The sequence below is a fragment of the Lissotriton vulgaris genome, unplaced genomic scaffold, assembly GCF_964263255.1.
Source record: "Lissotriton vulgaris unplaced genomic scaffold, aLisVul1.2 SCAFFOLD_10620, whole genome shotgun sequence".
NCBI classification, from domain to species: Eukaryota; Metazoa; Chordata; class Amphibia; order Caudata; family Salamandridae; genus Lissotriton; species Lissotriton vulgaris.
Window position 1 is genome coordinate 1 of NW_028253397.1, and position 18,071 is coordinate 18,071.

At 45.3% G+C, this 18,071-nt stretch overlaps 17 non-coding genes and 1 pseudogene across 17 annotated transcripts; all 18 read right to left on the reverse strand.

The window, feature by feature from the left end:
* On the reverse strand, positions 1 to 52 carry LOC147660971 (U5 spliceosomal RNA; annotated as a pseudogene; the record flags this gene model as incomplete).
* Positions 53 to 950: 898 nt separating this feature from the next.
* Positions 951 to 1,065, reverse strand: LOC147660972 (U5 spliceosomal RNA). The gene has a single exon (XR_015306046.1). It is a non-coding gene; the product is annotated as a U5 spliceosomal RNA (small nuclear RNA).
* Positions 1,066 to 1,964: 899 nt separating this feature from the next.
* Positions 1,965 to 2,079, reverse strand: LOC147660973 (U5 spliceosomal RNA). Its single transcript, XR_015306059.1, has one exon. It is a non-coding gene; the product is annotated as a U5 spliceosomal RNA (small nuclear RNA).
* An 898-nt stretch (positions 2,080 to 2,977) lies between these two features.
* LOC147660974 (U5 spliceosomal RNA) lies at positions 2,978 to 3,092 on the reverse strand. Its single transcript, XR_015306070.1, has one exon. It is a non-coding gene; the product is annotated as a U5 spliceosomal RNA (small nuclear RNA).
* An 898-nt stretch (positions 3,093 to 3,990) lies between these two features.
* LOC147660975 (U5 spliceosomal RNA) lies at positions 3,991 to 4,105 on the reverse strand. The gene has a single exon (XR_015306081.1). It is a non-coding gene; the product is annotated as a U5 spliceosomal RNA (small nuclear RNA).
* An 899-nt stretch (positions 4,106 to 5,004) lies between these two features.
* LOC147660976 (U5 spliceosomal RNA) lies at positions 5,005 to 5,119 on the reverse strand. Its single transcript, XR_015306092.1, has one exon. It is a non-coding gene; the product is annotated as a U5 spliceosomal RNA (small nuclear RNA).
* Positions 5,120 to 6,017: 898 nt separating this feature from the next.
* Positions 6,018 to 6,132, reverse strand: LOC147660977 (U5 spliceosomal RNA). Its single transcript, XR_015306049.1, has one exon. It is a non-coding gene; the product is annotated as a U5 spliceosomal RNA (small nuclear RNA).
* Positions 6,133 to 7,031: 899 nt separating this feature from the next.
* On the reverse strand, positions 7,032 to 7,146 carry LOC147660978 (U5 spliceosomal RNA). The gene has a single exon (XR_015306050.1). It is a non-coding gene; the product is annotated as a U5 spliceosomal RNA (small nuclear RNA).
* Positions 7,147 to 8,044: 898 nt separating this feature from the next.
* Positions 8,045 to 8,159, reverse strand: LOC147660979 (U5 spliceosomal RNA). The gene has a single exon (XR_015306051.1). It is a non-coding gene; the product is annotated as a U5 spliceosomal RNA (small nuclear RNA).
* An 898-nt stretch (positions 8,160 to 9,057) lies between these two features.
* On the reverse strand, positions 9,058 to 9,172 carry LOC147660980 (U5 spliceosomal RNA). Its single transcript, XR_015306052.1, has one exon. It is a non-coding gene; the product is annotated as a U5 spliceosomal RNA (small nuclear RNA).
* Positions 9,173 to 10,070: 898 nt separating this feature from the next.
* Positions 10,071 to 10,185, reverse strand: LOC147660981 (U5 spliceosomal RNA). Its single transcript, XR_015306053.1, has one exon. It is a non-coding gene; the product is annotated as a U5 spliceosomal RNA (small nuclear RNA).
* An 899-nt stretch (positions 10,186 to 11,084) lies between these two features.
* On the reverse strand, positions 11,085 to 11,199 carry LOC147660982 (U5 spliceosomal RNA). Its single transcript, XR_015306054.1, has one exon. It is a non-coding gene; the product is annotated as a U5 spliceosomal RNA (small nuclear RNA).
* Positions 11,200 to 12,098: 899 nt separating this feature from the next.
* Positions 12,099 to 12,213, reverse strand: LOC147660983 (U5 spliceosomal RNA). Its single transcript, XR_015306055.1, has one exon. It is a non-coding gene; the product is annotated as a U5 spliceosomal RNA (small nuclear RNA).
* Positions 12,214 to 13,112: 899 nt separating this feature from the next.
* LOC147660984 (U5 spliceosomal RNA) lies at positions 13,113 to 13,227 on the reverse strand. The gene has a single exon (XR_015306056.1). It is a non-coding gene; the product is annotated as a U5 spliceosomal RNA (small nuclear RNA).
* Positions 13,228 to 14,125: 898 nt separating this feature from the next.
* Positions 14,126 to 14,240, reverse strand: LOC147660985 (U5 spliceosomal RNA). The gene has a single exon (XR_015306057.1). It is a non-coding gene; the product is annotated as a U5 spliceosomal RNA (small nuclear RNA).
* Positions 14,241 to 15,139: 899 nt separating this feature from the next.
* On the reverse strand, positions 15,140 to 15,254 carry LOC147660986 (U5 spliceosomal RNA). The gene has a single exon (XR_015306058.1). It is a non-coding gene; the product is annotated as a U5 spliceosomal RNA (small nuclear RNA).
* An 899-nt stretch (positions 15,255 to 16,153) lies between these two features.
* On the reverse strand, positions 16,154 to 16,268 carry LOC147660987 (U5 spliceosomal RNA). Its single transcript, XR_015306060.1, has one exon. It is a non-coding gene; the product is annotated as a U5 spliceosomal RNA (small nuclear RNA).
* An 898-nt stretch (positions 16,269 to 17,166) lies between these two features.
* On the reverse strand, positions 17,167 to 17,281 carry LOC147660988 (U5 spliceosomal RNA). Its single transcript, XR_015306061.1, has one exon. It is a non-coding gene; the product is annotated as a U5 spliceosomal RNA (small nuclear RNA).
* Positions 17,282 to 18,071: the final 790 nt, after the last annotated feature.

The window sequence follows — 18,071 nt, forward strand, 5'->3', positions numbered from 1 at the left end:
ATCTTTAGTAAAAGGCGAAAGATTTTTTCGTTTTGAAGAGAAACCAGAGTAAGTTAGAATATGGCTCTCTGGGGGTTAGAGGCACCAGATCAAAGACCCTATCATTGCGAGGGTGAGGACCTGAGAGGTATTTGCAGCCTCTAAAAAAGAGGGCAAGAACTAGGCCGGTGAGGGAAACAGGATCAAACTTCAGAGTCTCTGCTCAAAGCACAGAAAAGCAAAAAGGTGGGCAGTTCCAAGTGTCTGCCTGGGAATATGCAAATTCTTTTTGTACACACCTCAGCTCATTAGGAGGTGTCGGGGCTGCTGGGCAAGGGGAACGGGAAGCGTGAATCAGGCTTTCACTGAAGTGGCACTGTAGGACTTTCGTCCCCAACGATTTTACGCTTTCCCCACCATCCCTCCAATCGATAGGCTGTGAGCCACCACTGTTCTATGCAAATAGCCATGCACTTTAAGTCCCTTTTTCACACGTATTTTCATTAAAGCTGAATATATAAGTATAGATCTGTCTAGGCTGGAGGCACTTGAAACAAGACTAACGAGCCCCTTCAAGTGTACCTGAGAGGAATCTGACTCAGGATTGGCCACCTTCTAAGGGCACCTCTAACGGGCACAAATATCGTGCAAGCCCTATGAAAAGCGCAGCATGAGTCTTGGTGCCACCTTTTAAAAGGAGAGTGACGTCTGGCCTCTGGCAGCAGGAATGTTGAGAAAAGAGAAAATATACTGCCTGCTATCGTGCAGTTTCAAGATAGTCAAGGAAAAGCAATCTCATGCACTGCCCAAGCTCTGTCCCATGATGCACCTCTCCTACACTCTGTCTATGCAAATGAGCAAGCAGAGAGATCAGGAATAAAACACCAAGCTCATGTTCCCTTATAACAGTAGCAGACAACTCCTAAATATTCCCCAACTTCTAATGCTTTTCTTTTAAACAAATGATAAACAGCCTCACCTGTGGTAAGGCTTAAAAAAATTGAATAAACTCGTAAATGTTCCTCTCCACGGAAATCTTTAGTAAAAGGCGAAAGATTTTTTCGTTTTGAAGAGAAACCAGAGTAAGTTAGAATATGGCTCTCTGGGGGTTAGAGGCACCAGATCAAAGACCCTATCATTGCGAGGGTGAGGACCTGAGAGGTATTTGCAGCCTCTAAAAAAGAGGGCAAGAACTAGGCCGGTGAGGGAAACAGGATCAAACTTCAGAGTCTCTGCTCAAAGCACAGAAAAGCAAAAAGGTGGGCAGTTCCAAGTGTCTGCCTGGGAATATGCAAATTCTTTTTGTACACACCTCAGCTCATTAGGAGGTGTCGGGGCTGCTGGGCAAGGGGAACGGGAAGCGTGAATCAGGCTTTCACTGAAGTGGCACTGTAGGACTTTCGTCCCCAACGATTTTACGCTTTCCCCACCATCCCTCCAATCGATAGGCTGTGAGCCACCACTGTTCTATGCAAATAGCCATGCACTTTAAGTCCCTTTTTCACACGTATTTTCATTAAAGCTGAATATATAAGTATAGATCTGTCTAGGCTGGAGGCACTTGAAACAAGACTAACGAGCCCCTTCAAGTGTACCTGAGAGGAATCTGACTCAGGATTGGCCACCTTCTAAGGGCACCTCTAACGGGCACAAATATCGTGCAAGCCCTATGAAAAGCGCAGCATGAGTCTTGGTGCCACCTTTTAAAAGGAGAGTGACGTCTGGCCTCTGGCAGCAGGAATGTTGAGAAAAGAGAAAATATACTGCCTGCTATCGTGCAGTTTCAAGATAGTCAAGGAAAAGCAATCTCATGCACTGCCCAAGCTCTGTCCCATGATGCACCTCTCCTACACTCTGTCTATGCAAATGAGCAAGCAGAGAGATCAGGAATAAAACACCAAGCTCATGTTCCCTTATAACAGTAGCAGACAACTCCTGAAATATTCCCCAACTTCTAATGCTTTTCTTTTAAACAAATGATAAACAGCCTCACCTGTGGTAAGGCTTAAAAAAATTGAATAAACTCGTAAATGTTCCTCTCCACGGAAATCTTTAGTAAAAGGCGAAAGATTTTTTCGTTTTGAAGAGAAACCAGAGTAAGTTAGAATATGGCTCTCTGGGGGTTAGAGGCACCAGATCAAAGACCCTATCATTGCGAGGGTGAGGACCTGAGAGGTATTTGCAGCCTCTAAAAAAGAGGGCAAGAACTAGGCCGGTGAGGGAAACAGGATCAAACTTCAGAGTCTCTGCTCAAAGCACAGAAAAGCAAAAAGGTGGGCAGTTCCAAGTGTCTGCCTGGGAATATGCAAATTCTTTTTGTACACACCTCAGCTCATTAGGAGGTGTCGGGGCTGCTGGGCAAGGGGAACGGGAAGCGTGAATCAGGCTTTCACTGAAGTGGCACTGTAGGACTTTCGTCCCCAACGATTTTACGCTTTCCCCACCATCCCTCCAATCGATAGGCTGTGAGCCACCACTGTTCTATGCAAATAGCCATGCACTTTAAGTCCCTTTTTCACACGTATTTTCATTAAAGCTGAATATATAAGTATAGATCTGTCTAGGCTGGAGGCACTTGAAACAAGACTAACGAGCCCCTTCAAGTGTACCTGAGAGGAATCTGACTCAGGATTGGCCACCTTCTAAGGGCACCTCTAACGGGCACAAATATCGTGCAAGCCCTATGAAAAGCGCAGCATGAGTCTTGGTGCCACCTTTTAAAAGGAGAGTGACGTCTGGCCTCTGGCAGCAGGAATGTTGAGAAAAGAGAAAATATACTGCCTGCTATCGTGCAGTTTCAAGATAGTCAAGGAAAAGCAATCTCATGCACTGCCCAAGCTCTGTCCCATGATGCACCTCTCCTACACTCTGTCTATGCAAATGAGCAAGCAGAGAGATCAGGAATAAAACACCAAGCTCATGTTCCCTTATAACAGTAGCAGACAACTCCTAAATATTCCCCAACTTCTAATGCTTTTCTTTTAAACAAATGATAAACAGCCTCACCTGTGGTAAGGCTTAAAAAAATTGAATAAACTCGTAAATGTTCCTCTCCACGGAAATCTTTAGTAAAAGGCGAAAGATTTTTTCGTTTTGAAGAGAAACCAGAGTAAGTTAGAATATGGCTCTCTGGGGGTTAGAGGCACCAGATCAAAGACCCTATCATTGCGAGGGTGAGGACCTGAGAGGTATTTGCAGCCTCTAAAAAAGAGGGCAAGAACTAGGCCGGTGAGGGAAACAGGATCAAACTTCAGAGTCTCTGCTCAAAGCACAGAAAAGCAAAAAGGTGGGCAGTTCCAAGTGTCTGCCTGGGAATATGCAAATTCTTTTTGTACACACCTCAGCTCATTAGGAGGTGTCGGGGCTGCTGGGCAAGGGGAACGGGAAGCGTGAATCAGGCTTTCACTGAAGTGGCACTGTAGGACTTTCGTCCCCAACGATTTTACGCTTTCCCCACCATCCCTCCAATCGATAGGCTGTGAGCCACCACTGTTCTATGCAAATAGCCATGCACTTTAAGTCCCTTTTTCACACGTATTTTCATTAAAGCTGAATATATAAGTATAGATCTGTCTAGGCTGGAGGCACTTGAAACAAGACTAACGAGCCCCTTCAAGTGTACCTGAGAGGAATCTGACTCAGGATTGGCCACCTTCTAAGGGCACCTCTAACGGGCACAAATATCGTGCAAGCCCTATGAAAAGCGCAGCATGAGTCTTGGTGCCACCTTTTAAAAGGAGAGTGACGTCTGGCCTCTGGCAGCAGGAATGTTGAGAAAAGAGAAAATATACTGCCTGCTATCGTGCAGTTTCAAGATAGTCAAGGAAAAGCAATCTCATGCACTGCCCAAGCTCTGTCCCATGATGCACCTCTCCTACACTCTGTCTATGCAAATGAGCAAGCAGAGAGATCAGGAATAAAACACCAAGCTCATGTTCCCTTATAACAGTAGCAGACAACTCCTAAATATTCCCCAACTTCTAATGCTTTTCTTTTAAACAAATGATAAACAGCCTCACCTGTGGTAAGGCTTAAAAAAATTGAATAAACTCGTAAATGTTCCTCTCCACGGAAATCTTTAGTAAAAGGCGAAAGATTTTTTCGTTTTGAAGAGAAACCAGAGTAAGTTAGAATATGGCTCTCTGGGGGTTAGAGGCACCAGATCAAAGACCCTATCATTGCGAGGGTGAGGACCTGAGAGGTATTTGCAGCCTCTAAAAAAGAGGGCAAGAACTAGGCCGGTGAGGGAAACAGGATCAAACTTCAGAGTCTCTGCTCAAAGCACAGAAAAGCAAAAAGGTGGGCAGTTCCAAGTGTCTGCCTGGGAATATGCAAATTCTTTTTGTACACACCTCAGCTCATTAGGAGGTGTCGGGGCTGCTGGGCAAGGGGAACGGGAAGCGTGAATCAGGCTTTCACTGAAGTGGCACTGTAGGACTTTCGTCCCCAACGATTTTACGCTTTCCCCACCATCCCTCCAATCGATAGGCTGTGAGCCACCACTGTTCTATGCAAATAGCCATGCACTTTAAGTCCCTTTTTCACACGTATTTTCATTAAAGCTGAATATATAAGTATAGATCTGTCTAGGCTGGAGGCACTTGAAACAAGACTAACGAGCCCCTTCAAGTGTACCTGAGAGGAATCTGACTCAGGATTGGCCACCTTCTAAGGGCACCTCTAACGGGCACAAATATCGTGCAAGCCCTATGAAAAGCGCAGCATGAGTCTTGGTGCCACCTTTTAAAAGGAGAGTGACGTCTGGCCTCTGGCAGCAGGAATGTTGAGAAAAGAGAAAATATACTGCCTGCTATCGTGCAGTTTCAAGATAGTCAAGGAAAAGCAATCTCATGCACTGCCCAAGCTCTGTCCCATGATGCACCTCTCCTACACTCTGTCTATGCAAATGAGCAAGCAGAGAGATCAGGAATAAAACACCAAGCTCATGTTCCCTTATAACAGTAGCAGACAACTCCTGAAATATTCCCCAACTTCTAATGCTTTTCTTTTAAACAAATGATAAACAGCCTCACCTGTGGTAAGGCTTAAAAAAATTGAATAAACTCGTAAATGTTCCTCTCCACGGAAATCTTTAGTAAAAGGCGAAAGATTTTTTCGTTTTGAAGAGAAACCAGAGTAAGTTAGAATATGGCTCTCTGGGGGTTAGAGGCACCAGATCAAAGACCCTATCATTGCGAGGGTGAGGACCTGAGAGGTATTTGCAGCCTCTAAAAAAGAGGGCAAGAACTAGGCCGGTGAGGGAAACAGGATCAAACTTCAGAGTCTCTGCTCAAAGCACAGAAAAGCAAAAAGGTGGGCAGTTCCAAGTGTCTGCCTGGGAATATGCAAATTCTTTTTGTACACACCTCAGCTCATTAGGAGGTGTCGGGGCTGCTGGGCAAGGGGAACGGGAAGCGTGAATCAGGCTTTCACTGAAGTGGCACTGTAGGACTTTCGTCCCCAACGATTTTACGCTTTCCCCACCATCCCTCCAATCGATAGGCTGTGAGCCACCACTGTTCTATGCAAATAGCCATGCACTTTAAGTCCCTTTTTCACACGTATTTTCATTAAAGCTGAATATATAAGTATAGATCTGTCTAGGCTGGAGGCACATGAAACAAGACAAACGAGCCCCTTCAAGTGTACCTGAGAGGAATCTGACTCAGGATTGGCCACCCTCTAAGGGCACCTCTAACGGGCACAAATAACGGGCAAGCCCTATGAAAAGCGCAGCATGACTCTTGGTGCCACCTTTTAAAAGGAGAGTGACGTCTGGCCTCTGGCAGCAGGAATGTTGAGAAAAGAGAAAATACACTGCCTGCTATCGTGCAGTTTCAAGATAGTCAAGGAAAAGCAATCTCATGCACTGCCCAAGCTCTTTCCCATGATGCACCTCTCCTACACTCTGTCTATGCAAATGAGCAAGCAGAGAGATCAGGAATAAAACACCAAGCTCATGTTCCCTTATAACAGTAGCAGACAACTCCTAAATGTTCCCCAACTTCTAATGCTTTTCTTTTAAACAAATGATAAACAGCCTCACCTGTGGTAAGGCTTAAAAAAATTGAATAAACTCGTAAATGTTCCTCTCCACGGAAATCTTTAGTAAAAGGCGAAAGATTTTTTCGTTTTGAAGAGAAACCAGAGTAAGTTAGAATATGGCTCTCTGGGGGTTAGAGGCACCAGATCAAAGACCCTATCATTGCGAGGGTGAGGACCTGAGAGGTATTTGCAGCCTCTAAAAAAGAGGGCAAGAACTAGGCCGGTGAGGGAAACAGGATCAAACTTCAGAGTCTCTGCTCAAAGCACAGAAAAGCAAAAAGGTGGGCAGTTCCAAGTGTCTGCCTGGGAATATGCAAATTCTTTTTGTACACACCTCAGCTCATTAGGAGGTGTCGGGGCTGCTGGGCAAGGGGAACGGGAAGCGTGAATCAGGCTTTCACTGAAGTGGCACTGTAGGACTTTCGTCCCCAACGATTTTACGCTTTCCCCACCATCCCTCCAATCGATAGGCTGTGAGCCACCACTGTTCTATGCAAATAGCCATGCACTTTAAGTCCCTTTTTCACACGTATTTTCATTAAAGCTGAATATATAAGTATAGATCTGTCTAGGCTGGAGGCACATGAAACAAGACAAACGAGCCCCTTCAAGTGTACCTGAGAGGAATCTGACTCAGGATTGGCCACCCTCTAAGGGCACCTCTAACGGGCACAAATAACGGGCAAGCCCTATGAAAAGCGCAGCATGAGTCTTGGTGCCACCTTTTAAAAGGAGAGTGACGTCTGGCCTCTGGCAGCAGGAATGTTGAGAAAAGAGAAAATATACTGCCTGCTATCGTGCAGTTTCAAGATAGTCAAGGAAAAGCAATCTCATGCACTGCCCAAGCTCTGTCCCATGATGCACCTCTCCTACACTCTGTCTATGCAAATGAGCAAGCAGAGAGATCAGGAATAAAACACCAAGCTCATGTTCCCTTATAACAGTAGCAGACAACTCCTGAAATATTCCCCAACTTCTAATGCTTTTCTTTTAAACAAATGATAAACAGCCTCACCTGTGGTAAGGCTTAAAAAAATTGAATAAACTCGTAAATGTTCCTCTCCACGGAAATCTTTAGTAAAAGGCGAAAGATTTTTTCGTTTTGAAGAGAAACCAGAGTAAGTTAGAATATGGCTCTCTGGGGGTTAGAGGCACCAGATCAAAGACCCTATCATTGCGAGGGTGAGGACCTGAGAGGTATTTGCAGCCTCTAAAAAAGAGGGCAAGAACTAGGCCGGTGAGGGAAACAGGATCAAACTTCAGAGTCTCTGCTCAAAGCACAGAAAAGCAAAAAGGTGGGCAGTTCCAAGTGTCTGCCTGGGAATATGCAAATTCTTTTTGTACACACCTCAGCTCATTAGGAGGTGTCGGGGCTGCTGGGCAAGGGGAACGGGAAGCGTGAATCAGGCTTTCACTGAAGTGGCACTGTAGGACTTTCGTCCCCAACGATTTTACGCTTTCCCCACCATCCCTCCAATCGATAGGCTGTGAGCCACCACTGTTCTATGCAAATAGCCATGCACTTTAAGTCCCTTTTTCACACGTATTTTCATTAAAGCTGAATATATAAGTATAGATCTGTCTAGGCTGGAGGCACTTGAAACAAGACTAACGAGCCCCTTCAAGTGTACCTGAGAGGAATCTGACTCAGGATTGGCCACCTTCTAAGGGCACCTCTAACGGGCACAAATATCGTGCAAGCCCTATGAAAAGCGCAGCATGAGTCTTGGTGCCACCTTTTAAAAGGAGAGTGACGTCTGGCCTCTGGCAGCAGGAATGTTGAGAAAAGAGAAAATATACTGCCTGCTATCGTGCAGTTTCAAGATAGTCAAGGAAAAGCAATCTCATGCACTGCCCAAGCTCTGTCCCATGATGCACCTCTCCTACACTCTGTCTATGCAAATGAGCAAGCAGAGAGATCAGGAATAAAACACCAAGCTCATGTTCCCTTATAACAGTAGCAGACAACTCCTAAATATTCCCCAACTTCTAATGCTTTTCTTTTAAACAAATGATAAACAGCCTCACCTGTGGTAAGGCTTAAAAAAATTGAATAAACTCGTAAATGTTCCTCTCCACGGAAATCTTTAGTAAAAGGCGAAAGATTTTTTCGTTTTGAAGAGAAACCAGAGTAAGTTAGAATATGGCTCTCTGGGGGTTAGAGGCACCAGATCAAAGACCCTATCATTGCGAGGGTGAGGACCTGAGAGGTATTTGCAGCCTCTAAAAAAGAGGGCAAGAACTAGGCCGGTGAGGGAAACAGGATCAAACTTCAGAGTCTCTGCTCAAAGCACAGAAAAGCAAAAAGGTGGGCAGTTCCAAGTGTCTGCCTGGGAATATGCAAATTCTTTTTGTACACACCTCAGCTCATTAGGAGGTGTCGGGGCTGCTGGGCAAGGGGAACGGGAAGCGTGAATCAGGCTTTCACTGAAGTGGCACTGTAGGACTTTCGTCCCCAACGATTTTACGCTTTCCCCACCATCCCTCCAATCGATAGGCTGTGAGCCACCACTGTTCTATGCAAATAGCCATGCACTTTAAGTCCCTTTTTCACACGTATTTTCATTAAAGCTGAATATATAAGTATAGATCTGTCTAGGCTGGAGGCACATGAAACAAGACAAACGAGCCCCTTCAAGTGTACCTGAGAGGAATCTGACTCAGGATTGGCCACCCTCTAAGGGCACCTCTAACGGGCACAAATAACGGGCAAGCCCTATGAAAAGCGCAGCATGACTCTTGGTGCCACCTTTTAAAAGGAGAGTGACGTCTGGCCTCTGGCAGCAGGAATGTTGAGAAAAGAGAAAATACACTGCCTGCTATCGTGCAGTTTCAAGATAGTCAAGGAAAAGCAATCTCATGCACTGCCCAAGCTCTTTCCCATGATGCACCTCTCCTACACTCTGTCTATGCAAATGAGCAAGCAGAGAGATCAGGAATAAAACACCAAGCTCATGTTCCCTTATAACAGTAGCAGACAACTCCTAAATGTTCCCCAACTTCTAATGCTTTTCTTTTAAACAAATGATAAACAGCCTCACCTGTGGTAAGGCTTAAAAAAATTGAATAAACTCGTAAATGTTCCTCTCCACGGAAATCTTTAGTAAAAGGCGAAAGATTTTTTCGTTTTGAAGAGAAACCAGAGTAAGTTAGAATATGGCTCTCTGGGGGTTAGAGGCACCAGATCAAAGACCCTATCATTGCGAGGGTGAGGACCTGAGAGGTATTTGCAGCCTCTAAAAAAGAGGGCAAGAACTAGGCCGGTGAGGGAAACAGGATCAAACTTCAGAGTCTCTGCTCAAAGCACAGAAAAGCAAAAAGGTGGGCAGTTCCAAGTGTCTGCCTGGGAATATGCAAATTCTTTTTGTACACACCTCAGCTCATTAGGAGGTGTCGGGGCTGCTGGGCAAGGGGAACGGGAAGCGTGAATCAGGCTTTCACTGAAGTGGCACTGTAGGACTTTCGTCCCCAACGATTTTACGCTTTCCCCACCATCCCTCCAATCGATAGGCTGTGAGCCACCACTGTTCTATGCAAATAGCCATGCACTTTAAGTCCCTTTTTCACACGTATTTTCATTAAAGCTGAATATATAAGTATAGATCTGTCTAGGCTGGAGGCACTTGAAACAAGACTAACGAGCCCCTTCAAGTGTACCTGAGAGGAATCTGACTCAGGATTGGCCACCTTCTAAGGGCACCTCTAACGGGCACAAATATCGTGCAAGCCCTATGAAAAGCGCAGCATGAGTCTTGGTGCCACCTTTTAAAAGGAGAGTGACGTCTGGCCTCTGGCAGCAGGAATGTTGAGAAAAGAGAAAATACACTGCCTGCTATCGTGCAGTTTCAAGATAGTCAAGGAAAAGCAATCTCATGCACTGCCCAAGCTCTTTCCCATGATGCACCTCTCCTACACTCTGTCTATGCAAATGAGCAAGCAGAGAGATCAGGAATAAAACACCAAGCTCATGTTCCCTTATAACAGTAGCAGACAACTCCTAAATGTTCCCCAACTTCTAATGCTTTTCTTTTAAACAAATGATAAACAGCCTCACCTGTGGTAAGGCTTAAAAAAATTGAATAAACTCGTAAATGTTCCTCTCCACGGAAATCTTTAGTAAAAGGCGAAAGATTTTTTCGTTTTGAAGAGAAACCAGAGTAAGTTAGAATATGGCTCTCTGGGGGTTAGAGGCACCAGATCAAAGACCCTATCATTGCGAGGGTGAGGACCTGAGAGGTATTTGCAGCCTCTAAAAAAGAGGGCAAGAACTAGGCCGGTGAGGGAAACAGGATCAAACTTCAGAGTCTCTGCTCAAAGCACAGAAAAGCAAAAAGGTGGGCAGTTCCAAGTGTCTGCCTGGGAATATGCAAATTCTTTTTGTACACACCTCAGCTCATTAGGAGGTGTCGGGGCTGCTGGGCAAGGGGAACGGGAAGCGTGAATCAGGCTTTCACTGAAGTGGCACTGTAGGACTTTCGTCCCCAACGATTTTACGCTTTCCCCACCATCCCTCCAATCGATAGGCTGTGAGCCACCACTGTTCTATGCAAATAGCCATGCACTTTAAGTCCCTTTTTCACACGTATTTTCATTAAAGCTGAATATATAAGTATAGATCTGTCTAGGCTGGAGGCACTTGAAACAAGACTAACGAGCCCCTTCAAGTGTACCTGAGAGGAATCTGACTCAGGATTGGCCACCTTCTAAGGGCACCTCTAACGGGCACAAATATCGTGCAAGCCCTATGAAAAGCGCAGCATGAGTCTTGGTGCCACCTTTTAAAAGGAGAGTGACGTCTGGCCTCTGGCAGCAGGAATGTTGAGAAAAGAGAAAATATACTGCCTGCTATCGTGCAGTTTCAAGATAGTCAAGGAAAAGCAATCTCATGCACTGCCCAAGCTCTGTCCCATGATGCACCTCTCCTACACTCTGTCTATGCAAATGAGCAAGCAGAGAGATCAGGAATAAAACACCAAGCTCATGTTCCCTTATAACAGTAGCAGACAACTCCTGAAATATTCCCCAACTTCTAATGCTTTTCTTTTAAACAAATGATAAACAGCCTCACCTGTGGTAAGGCTTAAAAAAATTGAATAAACTCGTAAATGTTCCTCTCCACGGAAATCTTTAGTAAAAGGCGAAAGATTTTTTCGTTTTGAAGAGAAACCAGAGTAAGTTAGAATATGGCTCTCTGGGGGTTAGAGGCACCAGATCAAAGACCCTATCATTGCGAGGGTGAGGACCTGAGAGGTATTTGCAGCCTCTAAAAAAGAGGGCAAGAACTAGGCCGGTGAGGGAAACAGGATCAAACTTCAGAGTCTCTGCTCAAAGCACAGAAAAGCAAAAAGGTGGGCAGTTCCAAGTGTCTGCCTGGGAATATGCAAATTCTTTTTGTACACACCTCAGCTCATTAGGAGGTGTCGGGGCTGCTGGGCAAGGGGAACGGGAAGCGTGAATCAGGCTTTCACTGAAGTGGCACTGTAGGACTTTCGTCCCCAACGATTTTACGCTTTCCCCACCATCCCTCCAATCGATAGGCTGTGAGCCACCACTGTTCTATGCAAATAGCCATGCACTTTAAGTCCCTTTTTCACACGTATTTTCATTAAAGCTGAATATATAAGTATAGATCTGTCTAGGCTGGAGGCACATGAAACAAGACAAACGAGCCCCTTCAAGTGTACCTGAGAGGAATCTGACTCAGGATTGGCCACCCTCTAAGGGCACCTCTAACGGGCACAAATAACGGGCAAGCCCTATGAAAAGCGCAGCATGAGTCTTGGTGCCACCTTTTAAAAGGAGAGTGACGTCTGGCCTCTGGCAGCAGGAATGTTGAGAAAAGAGAAAATATACTGCCTGCTATCGTGCAGTTTCAAGATAGTCAAGGAAAAGCAATCTCATGCACTGCCCAAGCTCTGTCCCATGATGCACCTCTCCTACACTCTGTCTATGCAAATGAGCAAGCAGAGAGATCAGGAATAAAACACCAAGCTCATGTTCCCTTATAACAGTAGCAGACAACTCCTGAAATATTCCCCAACTTCTAATGCTTTTCTTTTAAACAAATGATAAACAGCCTCACCTGTGGTAAGGCTTAAAAAAATTGAATAAACTCGTAAATGTTCCTCTCCACGGAAATCTTTAGTAAAAGGCGAAAGATTTTTTCGTTTTGAAGAGAAACCAGAGTAAGTTAGAATATGGCTCTCTGGGGGTTAGAGGCACCAGATCAAAGACCCTATCATTGCGAGGGTGAGGACCTGAGAGGTATTTGCAGCCTCTAAAAAAGAGGGCAAGAACTAGGCCGGTGAGGGAAACAGGATCAAACTTCAGAGTCTCTGCTCAAAGCACAGAAAAGCAAAAAGGTGGGCAGTTCCAAGTGTCTGCCTGGGAATATGCAAATTCTTTTTGTACACACCTCAGCTCATTAGGAGGTGTCGGGGCTGCTGGGCAAGGGGAACGGGAAGCGTGAATCAGGCTTTCACTGAAGTGGCACTGTAGGACTTTCGTCCCCAACGATTTTACGCTTTCCCCACCATCCCTCCAATCGATAGGCTGTGAGCCACCACTGTTCTATGCAAATAGCCATGCACTTTAAGTCCCTTTTTCACACGTATTTTCATTAAAGCTGAATATATAAGTATAGATCTGTCTAGGCTGGAGGCACTTGAAACAAGACTAACGAGCCCCTTCAAGTGTACCTGAGAGGAATCTGACTCAGGATTGGCCACCTTCTAAGGGCACCTCTAACGGGCACAAATATCGTGCAAGCCCTATGAAAAGCGCAGCATGAGTCTTGGTGCCACCTTTTAAAAGGAGAGTGACGTCTGGCCTCTGGCAGCAGGAATGTTGAGAAAAGAGAAAATATACTGCCTGCTATCGTGCAGTTTCAAGATAGTCAAGGAAAAGCAATCTCATGCACTGCCCAAGCTCTGTCCCATGATGCACCTCTCCTACACTCTGTCTATGCAAATGAGCAAGCAGAGAGATCAGGAATAAAACACCAAGCTCATGTTCCCTTATAACAGTAGCAGACAACTCCTGAAATATTCCCCAACTTCTAATGCTTTTCTTTTAAACAAATGATAAACAGCCTCACCTGTGGTAAGGCTTAAAAAAATTGAATAAACTCGTAAATGTTCCTCTCCACGGAAATCTTTAGTAAAAGGCGAAAGATTTTTTCGTTTTGAAGAGAAACCAGAGTAAGTTAGAATATGGCTCTCTGGGGGTTAGAGGCACCAGATCAAAGACCCTATCATTGCGAGGGTGAGGACCTGAGAGGTATTTGCAGCCTCTAAAAAAGAGGGCAAGAACTAGGCCGGTGAGGGAAACAGGATCAAACTTCAGAGTCTCTGCTCAAAGCACAGAAAAGCAAAAAGGTGGGCAGTTCCAAGTGTCTGCCTGGGAATATGCAAATTCTTTTTGTACACACCTCAGCTCATTAGGAGGTGTCGGGGCTGCTGGGCAAGGGGAACGGGAAGCGTGAATCAGGCTTTCACTGAAGTGGCACTGTAGGACTTTCGTCCCCAACGATTTTACGCTTTCCCCACCATCCCTCCAATCGATAGGCTGTGAGCCACCACTGTTCTATGCAAATAGCCATGCACTTTAAGTCCCTTTTTCACACGTATTTTCATTAAAGCTGAATATATAAGTATAGATCTGTCTAGGCTGGAGGCACTTGAAACAAGACTAACGAGCCCCTTCAAGTGTACCTGAGAGGAATCTGACTCAGGATTGGCCACCTTCTAAGGGCACCTCTAACGGGCACAAATATCGTGCAAGCCCTATGAAAAGCGCAGCATGAGTCTTGGTGCCACCTTTTAAAAGGAGAGTGACGTCTGGCCTCTGGCAGCAGGAATGTTGAGAAAAGAGAAAATATACTGCCTGCTATCGTGCAGTTTCAAGATAGTCAAGGAAAAGCAATCTCATGCACTGCCCAAGCTCTGTCCCATGATGCACCTCTCCTACACTCTGTCTATGCAAATGAGCAAGCAGAGAGATCAGGAATAAAACACCAAGCTCATGTTCCCTTATAACAGTAGCAGACAACTCCTAAATATTCCCCAACTTCTAATGCTTTTCTTTTAAACAAATGATAAACAGCCTCACCTGTGGTAAGGCTTAAAAAAATTGAATAAACTCGTAAATGTTCCTCTCCACGGAAATCTTTAGTAAAAGGCGAAAGATTTTTTCGTTTTGAAGAGAAACCAGAGTAAGTTAGAATATGGCTCTCTGGGGGTTAGAGGCACCAGATCAAAGACCCTATCATTGCGAGGGTGAGGACCTGAGAGGTATTTGCAGCCTCTAAAAAAGAGGGCAAGAACTAGGCCGGTGAGGGAAACAGGATCAAACTTCAGAGTCTCTGCTCAAAGCACAGAAAAGCAAAAAGGTGGGCAGTTCCAAGTGTCTGCCTGGGAATATGCAAATTCTTTTTGTACACACCTCAGCTCATTAGGAGGTGTCGGGGCTGCTGGGCAAGGGGAACGGGAAGCGTGAATCAGGCTTTCACTGAAGTGGCACTGTAGGACTTTCGTCCCCAACGATTTTACGCTTTCCCCACCATCCCTCCAATCGATAGGCTGTGAGCCACCACTGTTCTATGCAAATAGCCATGCACTTTAAGTCCCTTTTTCACACGTATTTTCATTAAAGCTGAATATATAAGTATAGATCTGTCTAGGCTGGAGGCACTTGAAACAAGACTAACGAGCCCCTTCAAGTGTACCTGAGAGGAATCTGACTCAGGATTGGCCACCTTCTAAGGGCACCTCTAACGGGCACAAATATCGTGCAAGCCCTATGAAAAGCGCAGCATGAGTCTTGGTGCCACCTTTTAAAAGGAGAGTGACGTCTGGCCTCTGGCAGCAGGAATGTTGAGAAAAGAGAAAATATACTGCCTGCTATCGTGCAGTTTCAAGATAGTCAAGGAAAAGCAATCTCATGCACTGCCCAAGCTCTGTCCCATGATGCACCTCTCCTACACTCTGTCTATGCAAATGAGCAAGCAGAGAGATCAGGAATAAAACACCAAGCTCATGTTCCCTTATAACAGTAGCAGACAACTCCTGAAATATTCCCCAACTTCTAATGCTTTTCTTTTAAACAAATGATAAACAGCCTCACCTGTGGTAAGGCTTAAAAAAATTGAATAAACTCGTAAATGTTCCTCTCCACGGAAATCTTTAGTAAAAGGCGAAAGATTTTTTCGTTTTGAAGAGAAACCAGAGTAAGTTAGAATATGGCTCTCTGGGGGTTAGAGGCACCAGATCAAAGACCCTATCATTGCGAGGGTGAGGACCTGAGAGGTATTTGCAGCCTCTAAAAAAGAGGGCAAGAACTAGGCCGGTGAGGGAAACAGGATCAAACTTCAGAGTCTCTGCTCAAAGCACAGAAAAGCAAAAAGGTGGGCAGTTCCAAGTGTCTGCCTGGGAATATGCAAATTCTTTTTGTACACACCTCAGCTCATTAGGAGGTGTCGGGGCTGCTGGGCAAGGGGAACGGGAAGCGTGAATCAGGCTTTCACTGAAGTGGCACTGTAGGACTTTCGTCCCCAACGATTTTACGCTTTCCCCACCATCCCTCCAATCGATAGGCTGTGAGCCACCACTGTTCTATGCAAATAGCCATGCACTTTAAGTCCCTTTTTCACACGTATTTTCATTAAAGCTGAATATATAAGTATAGATCTGTCTAGGCTGGAGGCACATGAAACAAGACAAACGAGCCCCTTCAAGTGTACCTGAGAGGAATCTGACTCAGGATTGGCCACCCTCTAAGGGCACCTCTAACGGGCACAAATAACGGGCAAGCCCTATGAAAAGCGCAGCATGAGTCTTGGTGCCACCTTTTAAAAGGAGAGTGACGTCTGGCCTCTGGCAGCAGGAATGTTGAGAAAAGAGAAAATATACTGCCTGCTATCGTGCAGTTTCAAGATAGTCAAGGAAAAGCAATCTCATGCACTGCCCAAGCTCTGTCCCATGATGCACCTCTCCTACACTCTGTCTATGCAAATGAGCAAGCAGAGAGATCAGGAATAAAACACCAAGCTCATGTTCCCTTATAACAGTAGCAGACAACTCCTGAAATATTCCCCAACTTCTAATGCTTTTCTTTTAAACAAATGATAAACAGCCTCACCTGTGGTAAGGCTTAAAAAAATTGAATAAACTCGTAAATGTTCCTCTCCACGGAAATCTTTAGTAAAAGGCGAAAGATTTTTTCGTTTTGAAGAGAAACCAGAGTAAGTTAGAATATGGCTCTCTGGGGGTTAGAGGCACCAGATCAAAGACCCTATCATTGCGAGGGTGAGGACCTGAGAGGTATTTGCAGCCTCTAAAAAAGAGGGCAAGAACTAGGCCGGTGAGGGAAACAGGATCAAACTTCAGAGTCTCTGCTCAAAGCACAGAAAAGCAAAAAGGTGGGCAGTTCCAAGTGTCTGCCTGGGAATATGCAAATTCTTTTTGTACACACCTCAGCTCATTAGGAGGTGTCGGGGCTGCTGGGCAAGGGGAACGGGAAGCGTGAATCAGGCTTTCACTGAAGTGGCACTGTAGGACTTTCGTCCCCAACGATTTTACGCTTTCCCCACCATCCCTCCAATCGATAGGCTGTGAGCCACCACTGTTCTATGCAAATAGCCATGCACTTTAAGTCCCTTTTTCACACGTATTTTCATTAAAGCTGAATATATAAGTATAGATCTGTCTAGGCTGGAGGCACTTGAAACAAGACTAACGAGCCCCTTCAAGTGTACCTGAGAGGAATCTGACTCAGGATTGGCCACCTTCTAAGGGCACCTCTAACGGGCACAAATATCGTGCAAGCCCTATGAAAAGCGCAGCATGAGTCTTGGTGCCACCTTTTAAAAGGAGAGTGACGTCTGGCCTCTGGCAGCAGGAATGTTGAGAAAAGAGAAAATATACTGCCTGCTATCGTGCAGTTTCAAGATAGTCAAGGAAAAGCAATCTCATGCACTGCCCAAGCTCTGTCCCATGATGCACCTCTCCTACACTCTGTCTATGCAAATGAGCAAGCAGAGAGATCAGGAATAAAACACCAAGCTCATGTTCCCTTATAACAGTAGCAGACAACTCCTAAATATTCCCCAACTTCTAATGCTTTTCTTTTAAACAAATGATAAACAGCCTCACCTGTGGTAAGGCTTAAAAAAATTGAATAAACTCGTAAATGTTCCTCTCCACGGAAATCTTTAGTAAAAGGCGAAAGATTTTTTCGTTTTGAAGAGAAACCAGAGTAAGTTAGAATATGGCTCTCTGGGGGTTAGAGGCACCAGATCAAAGACCCTATCATTGCGAGGGTGAGGACCTGAGAGGTATTTGCAGCCTCTAAAAAAGAGGGCAAGAACTAGGCCGGTGAGGGAAACAGGATCAAACTTCAGAGTCTCTGCTCAAAGCACAGAAAAGCAAAAAGGTGGGCAGTTCCAAGTGTCTGCCTGGGAATATGCAAATTCTTTTTGTACACACCTCAGCTCATTAGGAGGTGTCGGGGCTGCTGGGCAAGGGGAACGGGAAGCGTGAATCAGGCTTTCACTGAAGTGGCACTGTAGGACTTTCGTCCCCAACGATTTTACGCTTTCCCCACCATCCCTCCAATCGATAGGCTGTGAGCCACCACTGTTCTATGCAAATAGCCATGCACTTTAAGTCCCTTTTTCACACGTATTTTCATTAAAGCTGAATATATAAGTATAGATCTGTCTAGGCTGGAGGCACATGAAACAAGACAAACGAGCCCCTTCAAGTGTACCTGAGAGGAATCTGACTCAGGATTGGCCACCCTCTAAGGGCACCTCTAACGGGCACAAATAACGGGCAAGCCCTATGAAAAGCGCAGCATGACTCTTGGTGCCACCTTTTAAAAGGAGAGTGACGTCTGGCCTCTGGCAGCAGGAATGTTGAGAAAAGAGAAAATACACTGCCTGCTATCGTGCAGTTTCAAGATAGTCAAGGAAAAGCAATCTCATGCACTGCCCAAGCTCTTTCCCATGATGCACCTCTCCTACACTCTGTCTATGCAAATGAGCAAGC